A 22138-nucleotide genomic window follows, 5' to 3' on the forward strand; every position below is an offset into this window, starting at 1 on the left:
CACCTAGTTAAACTTTAATTTCTGATACTCATGGTATTGAAAGACCATGGTTTCATTACATAATGTTTTCCTAAAAATTATACACAAGTTGAGTATGAGGAAGTTGAATACATTTATGTTATAATGGGTAGTTCTGTTTCCAGAAAATAAAAAAGTTACACTAAATTACACCTTACCATCCTTGATAACACAGGCCTAGGGTTTCATTAAAATTCTTTCATTTTCTTCTTTTCCTTTATGATTGAACACAAAACCCACCTGCTTGCGATATCAGTGAACATCCAATGAGGCTTTAAGATTTACCACTTTTGACTTGATGTGCCAAATCATTTCCAGCCATGCCTCTAGTGTACCATCTTCAAAAGACCCATACTTCCCATGAGCACTTTTACATTTACATTTTCTCCTTATTCTCATATAAGCATACAATGCAAAACAAATTCAAATATTGCACAAAACATGCTATACAAACAAAGATGGTAACACCATTGCCTCGCAGGAGGTTGGCCATGTTACTGATCTAAAGGTTTGTTTATTAGAGACTGTACAATCTAAATTTGTCATCCAAAAGGGGCCTTAGAGGTGCTGAATGTACAAAAGTGTAGGTTTCATCAAAGTCAAATGTGCTTAAAATGGAGACTGTCTATAAATAACAAGAAGGAGTCATACCAATATTATAATTTCTGGTTCTCCTTTTATCTCACATTACCCAGCAGAGTGACTGGCACGTAGTTGCCATTCTGCAAGTGTTCCCTCACTGGTCCCTTTACTCTCCTTGTCAGTTATTTGTAAGAAATAGAGTAAATTTGTACAATCTCCAGATTTACATGGCCAAAAATGGTAAATTTTTAAAGCCATGTCGGAAATTTTTTATAATCCTTCGATTCCAGTAGTACTGCTACATTATATTTATAAAGACAGGCAATGGATCTAGAGCAGATAGAGTTCATTTATTAAACAAATGTATACTGAGCACCTGCTATGGGCCAGTGCTGTTCGGTACTTTTGAACAAAAAGGAAGCAAAACAAGCAGAGCTGTTTCCTCAGGACAGTTACACTATGATGCTTTCCTTTACGACAGGAGGAGGGCGGGGCAATTTATCCGTTCATCACGGTTACAATTGTTTTAACATTGCTAGACTGCGCTTTGTTTTGTGAAGAAAAATGAATAAAAATATCTGAAAGTCTCTGTCCAGCGATTTTTATCGTGGGCGGCCTTTCATGTTGTAAATGGGAGTTTGAAAGGCGGGAAATTGAGGTCACGATGCAGTATGACCCTCATCATGTTTACAATGCACCTTATAAATGAAAAACCTCCCAGGAAACATGTCACAAAAGATTATTTAAAGGTCATCCCTGGGTGGTGGGATTGTGGATAAGAGAAGGTTTCTTATGACTTATCGGTCTTCCAAATTTTCTATGTTGAATGGCTTCTGTACTGAGAGAATATATTGCTAAGGGTCCATAAAACCCCAGCACAAACTAGGGGAAAGATTCTGACACGAGCAAGCAGAGAAGCAGAAATACAAGGGCCCAGGCAGTGTCCCAGGAGGAAATGCCAATCAGAGAGCAAAGCAGTTTTGTCCCTGGCAGTGAGGGATCCACCCGCTTCCAGGAAGCAGACGGGGTGCTGGGTTTAGAACCGCAGAGAACTAGTTTCTTTTCTCTGTAATGGCTCTGCAGAGTTTTTTCAAGCAGAAAAGGAGGGGCAGGAGCAAGGTGGCAGTCTCCATGGTGCACCAGCGCCATCTAGCGGCCAGAGAGACCGAGCGTATACATTCCGATCGGAAGAATATTTTCAATTGTGTTACTACCCACAATCCTCGGGATCCTGACTGAGGAACAACAGCAAATAAAACATGGAACGCACTATGGACTAGGCCTAGCCTTAGCGGCTCCCTACACTCCACCCCCCCGCAACGCCCCAACTAACAGGAAGCCCCCCCCTCCTCCGACGGTCCCGGAGCCATAGCAACGGCCTCAGACAGGCCCTCCGCCCTACGCAGGACCCGGCCTGGAGGGCGGGGCGGGCCCAGGAGGGGCCGGTTCTGCGCCTGCGCGGGGGCGAACTCTGCGGTCCTGGCTCATCTTCCTCCTGGGGTCCCCCGGGCGGTGACCTTCCCGAGGCTGTGGGGAGAGATCGGGGAGGGATGCGACTCGGCCCGTGGGCCCTGCCGCTCCACGAGCGGGATCTCTGCCAATGCCCTGGCCATTCTCACCCCCGCGCCCCCCCCCCTCCCCGAAACGATTGTCCCGGGCCCTGTGGTCCTCTGCACCCTCACTCCGCGCATCCTCGGCCACCTCAGTGTCCCCCAGCTCTGTGGAAGGAGCCGAGTTGAGATAATTTTGCTTTGAAGGGTAACAGATAAATGTGCAGGAGCTGCAGAGGCACATGAGAAAGGCGTGGGTTTTATCTCCCCTTTTTCTTATGGGCTCTTCGTATGTACAGTGACTAATTGATGATTCAGGAGAGAGGACAATGGCAGGACAAAGCCCTTGAGATGGAAGGTCTGGGACCCTGAGCATGGGTGGGAGGGCTGGTTTCAGTCAGGAGCATTGTAAGCAGAGAGGTGGCTAAAAACTTGGGGAATGAGGGGTGCCTGAATTTGAGAATCTGAGGAGTCTGAGCAGTGTTTGTGTCTCTCTCCCCATTGAGTTTTTTTTATTAATTAAAAAAAATTAATAAAACATTAAGATATCATTCCATTCTACATATACAATCAGTAATTCTTAATATCATCACATAGTTGAATATTCATCATTTCTTAGAACATTTGCATCAATTTAGAAAAAGAAATTAAAAAACAGAAAAAGAAATAAAACGATAACAGGGAAAAAAAGATTATACATACCATACCCCTTACCCCTCGCTTTCATTGACCACTAGCATTTCAAACTAAATTTAACATTTGTTCCCCCTATTATTTATTTTTATTCCATATGTTCTACTCTTCTGTTGATATAGTTGCTAAAAGGAGCATCAGACATAACGTTTTCACATTCACAGAGTCTCATTGTGAAAGCTATATCATTGTTCAATCATCATCAAGAAACATGGCTACTGGAACACAGCACTACATTTTCAGGCAATTCCCTCCAGCCTCTCCACTACATCTTGAACAACAAGGTGATATCTACTTAATGCGTAAGAATAACGTCCAGGATAACCTCTCGACTCTGTTTGGAATCTCTCATCCATTGACACTTGGTCTCATTTCACTCTTCCCCCTTTTGTCGATAAGGTTCTCTCAATCCCTCGTTAATTCTCAGCTCATTCTAGGGTTTTCCCATTGAGTTTTGAGGTGTTTGAATTGTGGGCTTCAAAGTCTGAGCTCTGAATTGTTCTGTGTTGTCCTAGTTGTGAGGTTGCTGAGCTATTCTTTCTGGGGTCTGACCTTTGAATTCTCAAGTTTTATGGAACTGGTCTGAGTCAGAAGGACAATAGAAGATGCACTCCCTGAATCTCAGCCCTCTCCAGCAATCACACAGGCTGGGAAAACAGAATTCAAGGCTTGGAGAAAATAAGTGACCAGGTGAATGCCATCTCCAGCAAGAGGCAACGTGTGGACCCAAGAATGTTCCAGTTGGAAAGTAGAAATATGGTAGACATATATGATTTGATAGAATTGCACATTGGGTTTAAGAAACTATGAAGTCTTGTCTCCTACGCTAAGAAACCCATTATCTGAGAACTTACATAGCACATTTTGTATCCTGAGGCAAGGATTCAGAGGGAGAAAAAAATGTTGTTCCTTTTCTGAAAAATTACAACCTAGTTAGAAGAAAGGCAGGTGTTTAACTTTACTCAGTATTCCATTTTCCTTGCACCCACTCGGATCACATGTCGAAAACTGATGATAAGTTTCTCTACAAATCTGGGGCAGGTTTTTCTGGACACCTTCAACAGAGCAGGACCTATGCCCTCCTTATTAAGGGCTATTTCCAATGTGACCTCTGTTTGATGCAAAGCAACCCTCTATCATGTTCATGTGTTCTTCAATCTGCAAAGTATCAACGCCCTTGCAGGTGAGATGTGTGGGCCAAAGCCAAAGGCACGCTGGGGCAACGCGCTGTCCTTACCGCAGCCACAGCTACACGTTCGTCTCCACCCTGTAGACAGCCTTGCCGCCTTTGGCTGTGAGTACTGAATGGGACTGCGAGACCAAGTCTGCCTTTACGAAAAAAAAAGTACATGAACTGCCATTAAGAATTCAGTGTGTAGACTGGGTGCCTGGGGCCTGGTGGGAGGCAGAGGTCCCTGCAGAGTCTCTGAGTAGGCTGTCACCTGAACCCCATGCTAACCACAGGCCAGGGGTCTCAGGTCAGATTGGTGGCTTTTGCTTTTCTGTCCAGGACAGTCCCAGCCACCCACATGGTGCACAGGAGGCCTCAATGTACCCTATTCTCTCTGCAGGGCAGGTCAGCCATATTGGGCATCTTCATTGTAAGAGGCAAGGCTGACTCTTAACGCTAGTCCCTGGAGGGTTGAGTAAATCCCACCACATGGGTCCAGCTAGTTCAGGCCAGGAAGCCTTTCCTTCTCTGGGACGCCCCTCTGGGATGGCAAGAGTCAGTGTCTTCCTGTCCAGTTTCCCAGGAAAATCGAGAGTTGTCAGTCTAAATGTCATTCATTGTCATTTGGGCTGGAACATCTTCATTGGGCCCAGACATTGGAGAGAGACCCCTGGATTCTCTCTGCCACCAACTCATTGGGAGATGGTCTGTCTGAAGGTAAGAGCACAGGCCTCTGCTGTGCAGCAGCTTCTCTGTGAGGTACCTGGCATAGCTTTGTCACCCCCCCCCCCAGACTCCATCAGGTGATTCTACCCCATCCTTCTTCTGAGGGTCTGACACCACAGAAAGATGTGGGGCCTGAAGCTTTCTCCCACATCTTAGTGAAATCTGCTCTCCCATGGAGCTGGTGTGCTGTCCAAAAGGGCAGTTACTGCCAGCCAGCGAAGTGAGTATCAAATGATCCCTACTTCTCTGTTAATCTGTATACATTTTGTTTTTTGCCAGAAGAGAGAACATTAAGAGGAAGGATTAAAAATCCAGGTGCTATTTTGAGTTTCTCTCTGTTTTAGAAACTTGATTTGTAGTTTTCTTAAAGGAGGAGATAGGCCATTTCCCTGCTCATCCCCTAAATATGCACTCTAAGGGCATCAGGGCATGAGAAAAGGGTGTCAGCTGTGACCTATCGCCACCAGTGGGTGTAACCCCAGCCAGGAGGCCTGGGGAGTAGAACCTGGCGACAGATCGGAGCTGGTCACACCGCTAAAACGTTCATGGCCGTTGCATCTCCAGTTTTTGCAAAGAGACAGATGCAATGCTGGGAAGGGGGCAAAGATGCGAACATCCTCCATCAGCATTCATCCTCCCACCTCCCAAACTGAGGGAAGAAAGATTCTGCGATTTTCACTTCATCTGTAGTTGGTGGTTGGACAACCAAATCCCCAGCTGTGGTGAAATTTAATAGTCGATGCCATAGTGATTTCCTGGGCAACTGTTTCCTTACATGACTTCACCTCAATCACAGTTGCTGTAATGAGAAGTTAGCAGTATGGGCAACGGTGACGGCAGTGTGAGTCCCCAGGACCGAGGCCGAAAGTCTAGCCTTAGGGGTCAGACTCCCACCGTCAGAGTATGTGACAGCCCATCTGCTTCCCTGCACTGCCTGGGAACATTTGCTGTAGTGCCTGGTGGGATTTTCCCTCCAGCATCAGGGCTGCTTCAAAGAACCGGCTGCTCTGTGTGGGCAGGAGAAGATTTCTCTCCACGGCCGGGTGCTCCAGGGTGCAGGAGCTCAGTGCCATCAGCCCTGGTAACAGGCGGGTCTCCCTGGAGTCCAGGGGCCCAGAGGGAAGAGAGGATGTCAGCAGACAGGCAGACCGTGACTCCAGATGAAAGGAGAGCCGGGGCTCCATCCTGTCTGCTCCAGACCAGGGCCCTGTCTCACCAGGTGGCATCCTGCATTCCTTCCAGGGGCTCTGAGAGGGGTCTGCTCTGCAAACAGGGGGAACGCCACCCGTAATGCTACCCTCTGTGCCTTCAGCTCAGTAACCACAAACCAGGAATTTATGTAGGTTTTATTTCTGGCTCCAACTTGGCTCTGTTTCCTCCCCAAGCACAGTATCAGGCAAGAATACACCTCCTCCCCTCTTGGTCAAGATTGGACTGATGTGGATTTTTACTATTTAAGTGTCTAAAGTATTCAAATGGAAACACTGTGAAGCCCTTGTTGTGCAAGACTTCTGTACCACCTGACATGAGGAGCCTCTTTGCAGGTCTCTTACTAAATCCTGACTACTGCACTATTGAGAGCATGTAGGTGATCTCAAGCTCCTTTTGGAAATGAAGGGTTGGGGTCTGAGTGCACCGTGTTTTAAGGCTGCTGGTCTAGACACCAGGATGAGGGCGGGTGCATGTTTCTGTCCTACAATGGGTCTCTCTTTCCTGTGATAATAACTAGAGTCCTAGAAGAGTCATTCACACTTTGCCCTGTGTTAGCCAAACATCAGTGTGTGGAGAAGCAGGCTAAATTCACTAGGAGTCTCCCCTCAAGCCAAGGATGGGGGTATGATGCAATGGTGGCGGAATTGGTACCATTTCCATCATTTGTTTTTGTTGTTCACAAGTCCAAGGCGCACACTTAATTTCTTACTTAAGTGTGCCATGCTGAGAGGGGTTAAAATAAGAGGCTTTAAATCTAGTTGAACACCATAAATACATGGAATCTTGAATAGGGTGTGAATCTTTGTTGGTCTGCCAGGTTAATATGATGCCCCGATATATCTCAGAGTAATTTGGGCAGTGAATAAAGAATTATTTGCAAGGTCCCCTTTGGGGCACTGGGGAGAAAGGAGGAAATATTCAACGTCATCATTTGGAGAATTTCTGATATTCTTACAAGCAGTGGAGACAACCAAATCAATAGAACCCCTTGATCTTGGGGTTCGCCCCTATGAAACTTATTCCTGCAACGGACAGGCCAAGCCTACTTAAAGTTAGGCCTAACAGTGACCCCCCAGAGAACCTCTTTGGTACTCAGATGTGGCCTTTCTCTTTATGCATAGGCTTTTTTTTTTTTCCTCGCTTGGGCAGGCACCGGGAAACTACACGTTGGCTTTTACAGTGGGGATTTATTAACTTAAAATTTACAGTTTTCAGGCCATGAAAATGTCCAACTCAAGGCATCAACAAGATGATACCTGGACTCTGAAGACAGGTTGCTCACATCTGGGACACCTCTGTCATGTGGGAAGGCACATGGCCAGAGTATGCTGGTCCTTCACTCCTGGGTTTCATTGCTCAGCTTCTGGTTTCAGTGGCTTCCTCTCTGATTCTCTGTGGGACCTTTCTTACCTCCCCTGGGTTTTTCTCTATGATTTCTCTTAATTTCATCTCTTTGCTTCTGCACGGATTTTGTCCTTTCATAAAGGACAACTGCAAGCGGATCAAAACCCAGTCTGAGGACATGAGGGCAAAGACACAAATGGACATTTGCACACCAATGTTTATAGTAACATTATTTACAATTGCCAAGAGATGGAAATAGCTCAAATGTCCATCAACAGACGAGTAGCTTAACAAGCTGTGGTCTATACATACGATGGAATATTACACAGCTGTAAGACAAAATAAAGTCATAAAGCATATAACAACATGGATGGGCCTTGAGGACATTATGCTGAGTGATATTAGCCAGAAACAAAAGGACAAATACTGTATGGTCTCACTGATATGAACATTAATGAATGAACTTGGAGAATTTCAGTTAAGAACAGAGGCCATCAAAAGATAGAAATAGAGTAGATTTTGGGTAATTAGAGCTGAAGGGATACAGATTGTGCAACAGGACTGACTGTAAAAATTCAGAAATGGATAGCACAATACTGCCTAATTGTAGCACGATAATGTTAGTACTCTGAATGAAGTACTCTGAATGTTAGAATGATAGAGGGAGGAGGGCTGGGGGCACAAATGAAACCAGAAGGAAGGATAGACACTAAAGACTGAGATGATAAAATCTACGAATGCCGAGAGTATACAATGATAGTGACTAAATGTACAAACTAAAAAATGTTTTTGCATGAGGAAGAACAAAGGAATGTCAGTATTGTACGTTGCTGAAAATAGATGGACATTCATATTTTAAAACCTTAACTTTTGTGTGAGACTAAAGAAAAAAATGTTTATTTGGTACAAAATTTATATTTTGATTAGTACATTTCCTAATACAACTGACATGGACAGCTTAATTGAACACCATAAGTACATGGAACCTTGAGTAGGGTATGAGATTTTGTAGGTTTGTCTAGAGTGATCTGAACAGCGAATTAAAAAGGTCCAGAGTGATCTGAACAGTGAATAAAAAAATATTTGCAGGGCCACGGTGGCTCAGCAGGCAGAGTTCTCACTTGTCATGCCAGAGACCCGGGTTTGATTCCCCGTGCCTGCCCATGAGAAAAAATAATAATAAGTATTTGCAAAGCCCCCTTGGGGGGATGGCAAGAAAGGGGGAAAATTCAACTTCCCCATGTGGAGAATTCCTGATATTCTCACAAGTAGTGGGGACAACCAAATCAATAGGTCGAGCCCTCAATCTTGGGGATGTTCATATGGAACTTATCCCCACAAAGGATAGACTAAGGTTACTTAAAATTGGGTCTAAGAGTCACCCCCAAAGAATCTCTTTTGTTGCTCAGATGTGGCCTCTGTCTATAGCCAATACAACAAGCAAACTCACTGTCCTCCCCCTGTCTAAGTGGGACATGACTCCCAGGGGTGTGGACCTCCCTGGCAACCGGGGACAGAAATCCTAGGATGAGCTGGGACTCATTTCAAGGGATTGAGAAAATCTTCTTGACCAAAAGGGGGAAGAGGGAAATGAGACAAAGTGTCAATGGCTGAGAGATTCCAAACAGAGTCGAGAGGTTATCCTGGAGGTTATTCTTATGCATCAAGTAGATATCATCTTGTTATTCAAGATGTAATGGAGAGGCTGGAGGGAACTGCCTGAAAATGTAGAGCTGTGTTCCAGTAGCCATGTTTCTTGAAGATGATTGTGTAATGATATAGTTTTCACAATGTGACTGTGTGATTGTGAAAACCTTGTGTCTGATGCTCCTTTTATCTACCTTGTCAACAGAGGAGTAGAACATATGGAATAAAAATAAATAATAGGGGGAACAAATGTTAAAATAAATTTAGTTTGAAATGCTAGTGATCAATGAAAGCGAGGGGTAAGGGGCATGGTAGGTATAATTTTTTTTTTCTTTCCTGTGTTCGTTTCATTTCTTTTTCTATTGTCTTTTTGTTTCTTTTTCTGAATTAATGCAAATGTTCTAAGAAATGATGAATATGCAACTAGGTGATGATATTGTGAATTACTGATTATGTATGTTTTATTTTGTTTCTTATTTTTTAATTAATAAATAAATTAAAAATAAATAAATAAATAAATAATAAGGGGAACAAATTTTAAAATAAATTGAGTAGTTTGAAATACTTGTGAACAATGAAAGGGAGTGGTAAGGGGTATAGAAAAAAATAGGGGAACATAGGTTAAAATCTATTGAGTAGATGGAAATACTAGTGGTCAATGATAGGGAGGGGTAAGGAGTATGGTATGTGTGAGTTTTTTCTTTTTATTTCTTTTTTTGGAGTGATGCAGATGTTCTAAAAAATGATCATGGTAATATATACTACTATGTTGTGATATTGTGAGCCATTGATTATACACCATACATGGAATGTTTGTATGGTAAGAATTTTCATATTTGTATGTTGTTTTGGTTTGATAATACAAAATAAACCAAAAAAAAAATACTGAGAGAAAAAAAACCCCACTCTGTATGAAATGGGTCACATCTCCATTGAAATGACCTAATCAAAAGATCCCACTGACGTTAGGTTTCCACCCACAGGAATGGATTGAAAGAACATGGCCTTTCTGGGGTCCATAATGGCTTCAAGCCACCACAGTCCCATACAGTGGGCAGGAAGCTGATTCTGTCCCTGATGACTCACAAGGACCAGAAATCAACCCACGTGCAGAGGGAGGACGGCTCAGTGAGTATCTGCTCATAATAGAACATTTGGACTATTCTTTGACTTCTAATGAATAATTTTCACCTTAAAAAACAGTCCACAGGCAGAGCAGACCAAGTCCTAGTAATCTACTGGCGAAGCTTGTCCAAAACCTGGATCCCCTCATGTACCAAAATTGCTTTTACTATTCCAAACTTCATATTCAAGTGCAGCAGTGGTGCAGTGAAAGTGTGTGAGGTTCTTGCTGCATTTTTTAAAAAATATTTTTATTGTCAGATCTTCACATATATACAGTCCATACATCGTGTACAGTCAGTAGCTCACAATATCATCACATATTTGTGTATTCATCAATATGATCATTTTTAGAACATTTGCATCACTCCAGAAAAGTAATAAAAAGAAAAAAGAAAAAACTCATACATCCCATACCCCTTACACCTTCCTCTCATTGTCTACTAGTATATCAATCTACCCAATTCGTTTTACCCCTTATCCCCCTTATTATTTATTTTTATCCATATATATTTTTACTAATTATCTATACTCTGGATAAAAGGAGCATTAGACACAAGGTTTTCACAATCACATATTCACATTGTAAAAGCTATATTTTTATACAGCCGTCTTCAAGAATCAAGACTACTGGAAAACAACTCAACGGTTTCAGGTATTTCCCTCCAGCCACTCCAATGCACCATAAACTAAAAGGGATATCTGTATAATGTATAAAAATAGCCTCTAGGATAACCTCTCAACTGTTTGAAATCTCCCTCCTTGTCTGTAACTTAAAAGAGAAAGGAAATTCTTCTCAGAAACAGCCTTCTCTCAAATTACATTTTCTCCTAGCTCATTCTCAACCTGAATAAAACATCAATATATTCGAGAATTTTTACTGAATCTCCTCCATGCATGTTCCAGTCAGTAATAATTTCAACACTGATAGCTGGGTTTTTTCATCCCTAATCCTTCATTAGGATTCCTTAGTTAAATGGAAATTGTTCTACTTAACCTGAGAGCTGAAGGTAAGGAGTGAGGCAGGTGAAAGGGGAGGATTGCACCAGACAGAGCGAACAGCTGCATGAAGTTGTGGAAATGAGAGAGAGCAAGGACCTCTGAGGAACACAGGGGCTTTAAATTGGCTGGAACATAGAGTGTGGGGTGGGACAGGAGGGGCCTGCTCCAGATGAGGTGCTTTGGGGTGAGCAGGGCTTGATGGATGTTACCCTAAGAGCAGCAGGCAGCCCCTGCAATTTGGAGGAGTGACATGACCAACTGGATGAGGATTTAAGAAAGGTCCCTCAGGCAGTGGGATGGAGAATGGGGCGGGGGTGGGGGAGAACGGGTCAAGACTGGTGGTAGCAGGACCAGCTGTGAAGTCTTAGTTGTCCAGGAGAGAGATGAGGGTGACCTGGACTAGAGAACCGACTGTGTGAGGAAGAGAAATCAGCTCAAATATCTTATTAGAAATACTTAGGAATTAGGCTTGTTGATGGGGGGAGGGGGGCGTGAGATAGAGGGAGGAATCAGGAATAGTTTTAAAGATCTGTGGCCAAAGCAGCTGGGTTAGGGACCACTAGAGGAGGTGCAGGTGTGTGCGAAGCGGGGGTGGTGAGCTCAGTTTTGGACACATTTAGTATTGGTTGCCTGTAGGACTCTATCACTTTCTACGTGTATGACTTTGGGGAACTGTGCCTTAGCAGCCTCATCTGTAATATGGGGATGATTATAATTTGGAAAGATGACTAACTTCGGTTTCATTCATTCATACTATATGATCCCACTTTTATGAACACACTGGAATAAACAAATTCATAGACAGAAAATTTAGGTTACCAGGGCCTGAGGTGGGGGTATGGGTAGTAGGTTGGTGAGTAGCAAGTTAATGCTTAGTGCGTACAGAGATTATGTTTGCGGTAATGGAAGGTTTTGGCAATGGATAGTGGTGATGTCAGCACAACACCTGGTATGTGATTACGACCAATAAATAGCATACATGTAAGTGGTTGAAATGGGAATATGCTGAATATATGACTATAAAAATTTTTGTTTAATCACATGGCTAATTCTCCTCATCGGTACACGCTATAACACAAACAGCATAATAAGCCAGTCACAGAAGCCCCTCCTTTCAATGCCTTGAGCCCCGCACCCACGACCCTTCTCTAGGAAGCCCCCACTGACCCGGAAACTCTTCCTCTGGGCTCCGGGAACCTTCCTGCACCATCAACACGCTCCTGGGGAGGAGCGCCCTGGGGCCGCCAAGGGACTTTGCCAGGAGGACCCATCTCAGCCCCTTCTCTCCACGGAGCAGAGCTTTATTCCGCGTGTTCGCACAACCCAACCCGTCTCTCACACACAAAGCCCTCTGCACCCAACCCCCTGCCTCACCTGGCAACGAAGGCGGGAACTTAGGACTCAATTTCTCTAACAGGTCACGTACCTGTGACGTCACGCCCAGCGCCCGCATTGTGTCCTTGCTGGGGTGTAGCTTCTCTAGGCATTCCGGAGGACTGCTCCTCTCGGTGTTCTTAACCCTTCGCTTCCGAGGGGCGATCTTGGGCAGAGGAGAAGCTGTAGCTCTGGGAACCGTCAATACCTAACATTTGACGTCGTGTTCATTAATTCCGTCCAGCTCCAGCCCAGGAAAGTCGGGGCTACTCAGGGTTTGGGAGCAGCCTCAATACGGGCAACTTGTAACTTGTAGGAAAGGCCAAGAGAGAGTAGCATTATTCACGATTGCCAATAGACGGAAACAGCCTAAGGAAAAGTGTGGAAAACAATTATAGTATTACTTTAAAAATCGTTCATCAATTGCAACACACGTAACTATTGTTAAAAAAATAGTAGACACTAAAAAAGTGTGATAATCAATTGAAACATTTTCCACACTAATGGAAGTGTTGAAGGAATATGGGAATCCTATATTATACGTATGAGAGTTTTATAAACCCACAAGTTCTCAACAAAAATTTTTTCTTAAGTGAAAAAAGAAAAAGAGACTATAAGGAGAAACGATTGTTCAACCATCAGATTGGAAAAATTCAAACCTGGACAATGGTGATTCTGTTGGGAAAGAGACACGCTTTTATATTGCTGGTGATAATGCAAAACGCTGCAAATTCTAAATACGGGAATTTAGCAACATCTAACACAAATATATACACATTTCCTCTTTCTCCTACTATCTGCCTTCTAGGAATTTATCCTGAACATATAGACCAATAATAAAGAAATACATTTCAGCATTATATGCAATTGCAAAACGTTTGAATGCCAAGTACAGAAGATACATGGTTGAATAAACTATGATGGAATCATATCAACATTCCATGTAGCTGTAAGATGAATAAGGAAGATTTCTAGTTTATAAGGCTATCAAGGATTTGTGAATCCTGCCTTAATTGTGGGAAATGTGAAAAATTTTTAGTTTTAGAGATGCCTGTTGCTCATAAAATTTAGCTATTAATCAAGTTCGTAGATAAATTTAAAATTAATTCAATGCGTTTTTCCAAATTTTATTCCACTAAATATTAGTTATTTCATCTTTCACACTATAAAAATCCTCTGGGCAGTCTGTAGTTGTTAAATCTAGCCTCTTGTCATCTCCTCTGCAGTAGTTTAATAAAAATGCCTCAGACATTTTCTAGATATATATATATATATAAAGGGTAACCTCCCTCCTTAACAATATGCTTGCTTGGCCAGGCATGAAAGACTGTCAACAATGTTGAATTTCACCTGAGATCTAAAAAGAACCATGGTTATGAAATCTCTCCTACCATTCAGTGTTCTGGTAAATGGCTTACTCCCAAAGAACTATATCCTTTATCACTAGGATAATACTTGCTAACCACTCTTTTTTTAAAAAAAGCCTACATATCGTTAATAAGAATCATGCATTCTATTAATACCCACACGCACACAGACCCACAGCAACAGGCTGGGATGTTCTAAAACCCTTGACTTCAGACTCCTTTAGGACTGGGGATAAGGTTTGCCTTCCCAGCTGGTGTCCTCCTTTTGCTCTGACAGCAATGGGCTCTGGGTGCAGCTTCCTCACTGGTCTGGATGGGTCTGGAGCTCTCCTCCCAGCCCTGAAGAGGTTCTCAGCACGCCTGGACAGCCTTGGACTCCAGGAGTCTGGAGAGGTGTTGGCTAAAGCTGCTGGGGGTCGAGACTCAGGGGGCTGCAGCATCTGGCCTGAGCTACCCAAAGTGTCGTCCAAGGGAAGGCCTCCATCTATGCCCCAGCCCTTAACACCCACCACCCTCCCTGCCAAAGGAAGTCCAGGCCTGAGCCTGGGGGCCTGGGCTTGGCCTAACTATGGGAGGCTAGTTTTCTGTGGTTGAAAGGCACCTGAAGTTGGTAGACGGCCTTGGGGTGTGGGGAGTCATCCCATAGCTGTGGATTTGAGCCCCTAGGGGCTACATTAATTTCCAGAGATGGTGTCCTCAAGCTCTCCAAGGACTGCTGCGAGGGTTTAGTGGACAGTGAATTGGTGTAGAGGCAGGAAATGGCAGCCACTTGTCATAGTTTTGTTTTAACTTTTTTATTGTATATATAACATGCATACAAAACAAAGAAATAAAAAAGCAATAGTTTTCAAAGCACTCTTCAACAAGTAGTTATAAGACAGATCCCAGAGTTTGTCATGGGCTTACCATACCATCCTCTCAGATTTTTCCTTCTAGCTGCTCCAGAATATAGGAGACAAGAAGGAATATATATATTTTTTATCATGACAATCAACTATTTTTCGTTTTTGTGAGACATGACATCAAAAAAAGCAATAAATTTCAAAGCACAGCACAACAATTAGTTGTAGAACAGATTTCAAAGGTTGGTATAGGTTGCAATTCCACAATTTTAGGTTTTTTACTTTCTAGCTGCTCTAAGACACTGGAAACTAAGAGTTATCAATTTAATGGTCCAACAATCATATTCATTTGTTAAATCCCATCTTCTCTGTATAACTCCACCATCACCTTTGATCTTTCCATCCCTCTCTTTAGGGGTGTTTGGGCTATGGCCATTCCAATTTTTTCATGTTATCTGGACCAGGTACCCATCTGGAGATTGTGGGTTTCTGGAAAGTTACACTAGTGCATGGAACCCTTTTCAAATCTTACAGATTGCCCTAGGTGATCTTTAGCGTTGGCTGATATGGTCCTGGTTGTGGTTTGGCAGGTTATAATAGGTACCAGGGTCTAACTGAAGCTTGCGTAAGAAAAATCTCCAGAGTAGCCTCTCAACTCTATTTGAACTCTCTCTGCCACAGATACTTTTTTTTTAACTTTTTTTATTGAATAGTATAACATATATACAAGGCAAAGAAATAAAAAAGCAATAGTTTTCAAAGCACTCTTCAAAAAGTGGTTACAGGATAGATGCGAGTTTGTCATGGGCTACCATTCGATCCTCTCATATTTTTCCTTCTAGCTGCTCCAGAATATAGGAGGCTAGCGGGCTTAAATACTTTTTTATCGTCACAATCAGCTTTTTTTCCTTCTTTTTTTAGGAACAATAACATATATACAAAAAAGCTATAAATTTCCAAGCACAGCACAATTAGTTGTAGAACATATTTGAGACTTTGACATGGGTAATAATTTCACAATTTTAGGTTTTTACCTCTAGCTGCTCTAAAATACTGGAGACTAAGAGAGATATCAATTTAACAATTGAGCATTCATATTCATTTGTTAAGTCCTATCTTCTATGTATAACCCCACCATCACCCTTGATCTTTCCATACCTCTCACCGGGGTTGTCTGGGCTACAGCAATTCTAAATTTTTGATATTGGAAAGGTCTGTCACTAATATGGGGTAGGGAGATGGAAGTATCTGATGTTCTGGAGAGGCTGGGTTAGGTTTCAGGGTTTATCTGGACCAGGGATCCATCTGGAGGTTGTAGGTTTCTGGCAAGTTACTCTAGTGCCTGGAAGCCTTATAAATTGCCCTAGGTGTTCTTTAGGATTGGCTGGAATGGTCCTGGTTGGGGGTTGGCAGGTTATGATAGGTAGCAAGGTCTAACTGCAGCTTGCGTAAAAGCACCTCCAGTGTAGCCTCTCAACTGTTTTTGAACTTTCTCTGCCACTGATAATTTATTAGTTACACTTCTTTTCCCCCTTTTGGTCAGGATGGAATTATTGATCCCATGGTGCCAGGTCTGGACTCATCCCTGAGAGTCATCTCCCACGCCGCCAAGAAAACTTTCACCCCTGGACATCATGTCTCATGTAGGGGGTGGGCAATGATTTCACTTGCAGAGTTGGGCTTAGAGAGAGTGAGCCCACATTTGAGCAGCCAAACAGGTCCTCCAGAAGTAACTCTTAGGCATACCTATAGGTAGGCTAAGCTTCTTCGCTACCTTCATAAGCTTCACAAGAGTAAGCCTCAAGATCAAGGGTATTGCCTATTGATTTGGGTGTCCCTAAAGTTTGACACAGTATCAGAGGATTCCCTGATGATAATGTTTAACAGTTTCTTATTTTTTCTACCATCCCTCAAGGGACTTTGCCAATACTTTTTGATTATCTGCTTAATAAATTCTAGGATGTATCCAGGCATTACATTGAGCTATATAGGTTTAAAGGCCCTCTTTCTTATTCTGGGCTGCTTGTGTTTCAGTTGTTGAAATGAGCTATACAGATAGGTTGAGATTATGTGCTACAGAAAATTTAGTTTCCAGACACAATAAACCTTTCCTTCTTTGGTCTCACAGAGTATGTGTGGTTCTAAAATATAGACAATGTCTTCCTTACCCTTGTGTTCTGAATTACTTTAACTCCGACCTGATTGGCTTCATTCTTATCTCTAAATACCAGGTTTATACACACACACACACACAATAGCCTCCCAAAATCCAGAAATAATAATTACCATTCTGGACTAAATGTGTCTGCTATAAGAGCTTACAATCTAGATCCTGTTTTCTTATAAGCATTTTCTAATGGAGACCATACAATAATTGCTCTTTTATTTCTGACTTATTTTGTCTCACCAAATGTCCCACATGTTCATTCACATCGTTGCATACCTCACGACTTTGTTCCCTTCTGTAGCAGCACAATATTCGATCATATGTATCCACCATCGTTCGTCAATCTACTTCTCAGTCAGTGCATCCTTCAGGCACCTGCATTCATTGGGCATCATGTATAATGCCCAAAGTCCACAGTCCAGCAACACTCAATTTTAGATAATTTCATGGTTCCCAAGAGAAAGATAACCAATAATCACACCCTCACCAAATAGAAAATCTAAACCTCCTCTTAACTCTTGTTCCTCCCCCCATTATTTACTTCTGCTGTTGCTGTAATGGTGCTGATGTTTTCCTTTTTAAACATAGCCCATAGTATGCAATAGCAGTTTTCCCCTGTACCCTGGACTTAAACACTCTTTGTACACGAATCATACCTTTGAGGTAGTTCTTGAAAGATCTAATTTATATTTCTAGTGTTAATCAGTGGGACACATAGGTCTATATATTTCCTTTCAATCATGTTCACCTTCAATATGGTAATACTACTTATAGACACACTAGAGAACCGCTTTCACGTCTATCTATTCAACCTCATTACCTAACAGTTGACCCATCTCTAGCTTCTATGTTATCTCTGAGTTCTCTATATTCTGTATTATAAGCCTCTGATTTTACCTTTACCATGGTCATAAAACTGGAATCATACAGTATCTATCCTTTTGTGTCTGGCTTATTTCACTCAGCATTATGTCCTCAAGGCTCATCCATCTTGTCATGTACTTCAGGATATCATTTTGTCTGAATGCTGCATAATATTTCGTCGTATGTATATTCCACATTTTGTTAGTCCACTCATCTGTTGATGGGCATTTGGTTTGTTTCCTTCTTTTGGCAATTAACACTACAAATATAAATAAGTTCTTGTATTAACTACTGCACAGGTATGAATCTTGAACAAAGAGTATATAATTTCGGGGTATGGAGGAAAAACTACATTGCATGCTATGGGCTATGTTTAACAGGAAAACATCAACAGTATGGCAGCCATACCAGGGGTACATAATAGGTGGAGGGACAAGAGGTAGGGGGAGGTTTGGATTTTCTATTTGGTGACGGTGTGTTTTCTGGCTATCTTTTGCCTGGGAACAATGAAATGATCTAAAATCGAGAGTGTTGATTTTAGACATTATACATGAGACCCAGTAGATGGATGTGGCTGAAGGGTGCACTGACTGAAAAGTAGACTGGCAAATGATGGTGTAAATGTATATGATCAAACTCGGTGCTGTTACAAAAAAGAACGAAGCTGGGAGGCATGCAGCGATGTGAATGAACGAGTGGGACATTTGGTGAGGTAAAATAAGCCAGAAAGAAAAGAGCAAATGTATGATTTCATTTAGAAAACACAAGAAAACTGGGGCCTAGACTATAAGCTCTTACAGCAGGCACATTTAGTCTGCAGGGGTAATTGTTATTTCTTATTAAGGGGCTGTTTTAAAAATGCATAACCTGGTATCTAGAGCTAAGAACGCAGCCATTTGGGTTGGGATTAAGGTAATTCAGAATGGACGGGTAAGGAAGACATTGTCTGTATTTGAGAACTTCACCTACTCTTTGACATCAAAGGAAGAAAGTTTTATTCTGTCTAGAACCTAAATTTTCCGTAGCACATAATCTAATGCAACCTGTCTGGTTAGATCATTTAAACAATCCAAACACAGCAAGCCCAGAATAAGAATGAGAGCTTTAATCTTGTATGACTTAATGTAATGCCTGGATACATCTCAGAGTATATTAAGCAGATAATAAAAAAAGTATTCACAAAGTCCCTTGAGGGAAGGGAGAAAAATTATGGAAGTATTAAACTTTACCACCCAGGAAACCCTGCATACTGTACCAGATGTTAAGACATCCAATTTAATAAGCCAAATTAATAATTAACACTCCAATTAATAGTTATACAGAGAAGGTAGGGTTTAACATATGAATATGATTGCTGAAACATTATATCGATGTCTCCAGTATCTTAGAGCTGCTAGAAGAAAAATCTAAAATTGTGGAATTATAACCCATATCAAACTCTAAAATCTGTTCTACAATTAATTGTTGAGATGTGCTTTGAAATTTATTGTTTTATTGTATATATGTTATTTTTCACAAAAATAAAGCAAAGGCAATTTAGTGATTAAATGCACAGCTATATGATGATCTTACCAAAAAATAAATATTCTATGTAGAACGGAATGATCAAAATAGGAATGTTTCCGTTTATATGATTTTTTTGTATTTAAAAAAATTTTAAAAATTTAAAAATTTTAAAACTTAAAAAAAAATTAATTCCTTTAACCATGAAAATAATAAATACAAGATACTAAGAAAAACAAGAAAAGAAAACCCATCTTGACCTTCAGCTGTCAATTGTTGCTTAAAAAAAACAAAACAAAACAGAGAACACAGGCATTGATCCTGCTACCTCTCGCATGCTAAGCGAGCACTTGACCTAACGCCCCTTATGACAAGCAAACCTCGTGAACACTAGTTTACCTGCGACAAGCCAACTCCCCATTCTAGCTCAAGAATAATCAGCTCACCTTAGAAGTTTGTACCCAAGAAACTACCTAGACACATAAACAATTCCTGTTCAGCTCCTTAAATAAGACTGCCCAGGATTGCAAAACCAACCAAAACTGTACTGCCCACACCTGTACCTTACCCAGTCCCCCCTATGGAAGTATAAGGCAAAACCATCCTGTCGCGACACTCTGATCTCTGTACCCATAGTGGTCTCCCGATTGCAATATCCTGAATAAAATCAACATCCCTACTGGTTCAGTGTATGTACATGTATTGTGTATGCACTCGCCTATGCAAAAAAAATAAAAAATAGAAATAAACATTATCGAATAGCAGAATGATGTAGCCACTGTTGAAAACTGGCGCTTCCTCACAAAGTTAATGGTAGAATTACCAAATGACCTAGTAAACCCACTTCCAAGTATATGCCCCAAGAAATTGAAAGCAGGGACTAAGGAAGGTATATGTATACCAATGTTCATAACAGCAGTATTCAAAACAGCCAAAAGACTGAAGCAATGTGTGGATAAAGACAATGTGGCATACACATAATGGGACATTATTCAGTCGTGAAAAGGAATGAAGGTCTGATATATACTACAACAGGGATGAACCATGAAGACATCATGCTGAGCAAAACAAGCCAGACACAAAAGACCTAATACTGTATGATCCCAGTTTTATAAATAAACTGGAATACGCAAATTCATTGAGAAAATATTACAGGTTGTTGGGGTGGGCGTGTAGGGATGGGTGGTAGGTTGGGGAGTGGCAAGGTGGTGCTTAGGGAGTACAAAATTTCTACTTGAGGTGATGGAAAATTTTTGCAGTTTATGGCGGTGATGTTAGCACATCATTGCGCAAGTAACTAACACCAATACATGTATACTTAAAACTGATTAAAAAGGGGAGATATGTGTTGCATATTACCACCATACATTTTAAAAATCTAAGAGTAGGTATTTCTTCCCTTCTGTGCACGCTATAACAGAAATAGCATAATGAACCTGTCACAGAAGCCCCTCCTTTCAATGCCTTGAGCCCCGCACCCACGACCCTTCTCTATAAAGCCCCCCCGTGCCCCCCCACTGACCGGGAAACTTCCTCCGGGTTCCGGGAACCTTCCTCCACCATCAACACGCTCCTGGGGAAGAGCGCCCTGGGGCCGCCAAGGGACTTTGTCCGGAGGACCCACCTCACAGCCCCTTCTCTCCAGGGAGCAGAGCTTTACTCCGCGGGTTCGCACAACCCGTCTCTCTCTCACACACACACACACGCACACACACACAAAAGCTGCGTGTACCGGAAGGTCTCTCTCACACACACACACACACACACACAAAAGCTGCGTGTACCGGAAGGTCTCTCTCTCTCTCACACACACACACACACACACAAAAGCTGCGTGTACCAGAAGGTCTCTCTCTCACACACACACACACACACAAAAGCTGCGTGTACCGGAAGGTCACACACACACACACACACACACACACACACACAAAAGCTGCGTGTACCGGAAGGTCTCACACACACACACACACACACACACACACAAAAGCTGCGTGTACCGGAAGGTCTCTCACACACACACACACACACACACACACACACACACACACACACACACACACACACACACACAGACAAAAGCTGCGTGTACCGGAAGGCACTGCCCTACTTGGCGACCAAGGCGGGAATTTAAGACTCAGTTTCTCTAACGGGTCGCGTCCTTGTGACGTCACACCCAGCGCCGGCACTGTGACCCTTGCCGGCTGTAGCTTCTCTAGGCGCTCCGGAGGACTGCTCCTCTCAGTGGTCCTTTTATTGTTTAATATTTTTGAGATCTCTTCACGCACTGTACATTTCATCCAAATTTTAAAATGTGTGTATGAAATATTATCTTTTTCCATTTGGGGATGGATGTTTCTTAGTGGAGAAATACGATATTGAAACTTCCTACGCGCATTGTTTAAGCACTAGAGAGAAAACTGCGTTAGAATCAGCGTTCAAGAGCTTCAGAGGTTCTGTAAGGGTCGATGGACTCCTACCACTTAGGACTCCTACCACTTATATAAGGAAGTAACTTAAGTCTCGACCGCTTAAGCTGGCCCACATTCCTGTCAGCATATATTAATGACGAATTATGTTTACTAGAACATGACAACTGCTTAGGATATGAAGCTTACTTGATTGGTCTCCTCTAATAAGGGCAGCCAGTTATGCAATTAAAGGATTCAACATAATCTAACCTATAATTGGTCAAGTTTGAAGCTTAATTGATTAGTCCCCTGTATATAAGGGCAGTCAGATATGCAAATGAAAGATTCAACATATCCTAATCTGTGATTGGTCCTCTTTATATAAGGGAGTCATATATGCAAATGAAGGATTCGACTTTCCCTAGCCAGTGATTGGTCAATATGACGCTTTCTTGATTGGTCCCCTCTATATAAGGCAGTCGGATATGCAAATGAAGGATTCAACACACTCTAATCTGTGATTGGTCAAAAACTAAATAAATA

At 42.2% G+C, this 22138-nt stretch overlaps 1 long non-coding RNA gene across 3 annotated transcripts in view; it reads right to left on the bottom strand.

Annotated features, from left to right (window-relative positions):
• Window positions 1-21727, bottom strand: part of LOC143670863 (uncharacterized) — a 64860-nt gene extending 43133 nt beyond the window's left edge. For 2 of the 3 annotated variants that reach the window (XR_013169464.1, XR_013169465.1), the window contains exons 1-2: window positions 20707-21727; window positions 12494-12810 (exon numbers count right to left, since the gene is read on the bottom strand). This is a non-coding gene — a long non-coding RNA (uncharacterized LOC143670863). Of the gene's footprint in view, window positions 1-2095; window positions 2128-12493; window positions 12811-20706 lie in introns of those variants that run through there. The other variant, XR_013169463.1, reaches the window with a different exon arrangement.
• Between the last annotated feature and the right edge of the window lie 411 nt (window positions 21728-22138).

Source organism: Tamandua tetradactyla, chromosome X (genome assembly GCF_023851605.1).
Source record: "Tamandua tetradactyla isolate mTamTet1 chromosome X, mTamTet1.pri, whole genome shotgun sequence".
NCBI classification, from domain to species: Eukaryota; Metazoa; Chordata; class Mammalia; order Pilosa; family Myrmecophagidae; genus Tamandua; species Tamandua tetradactyla.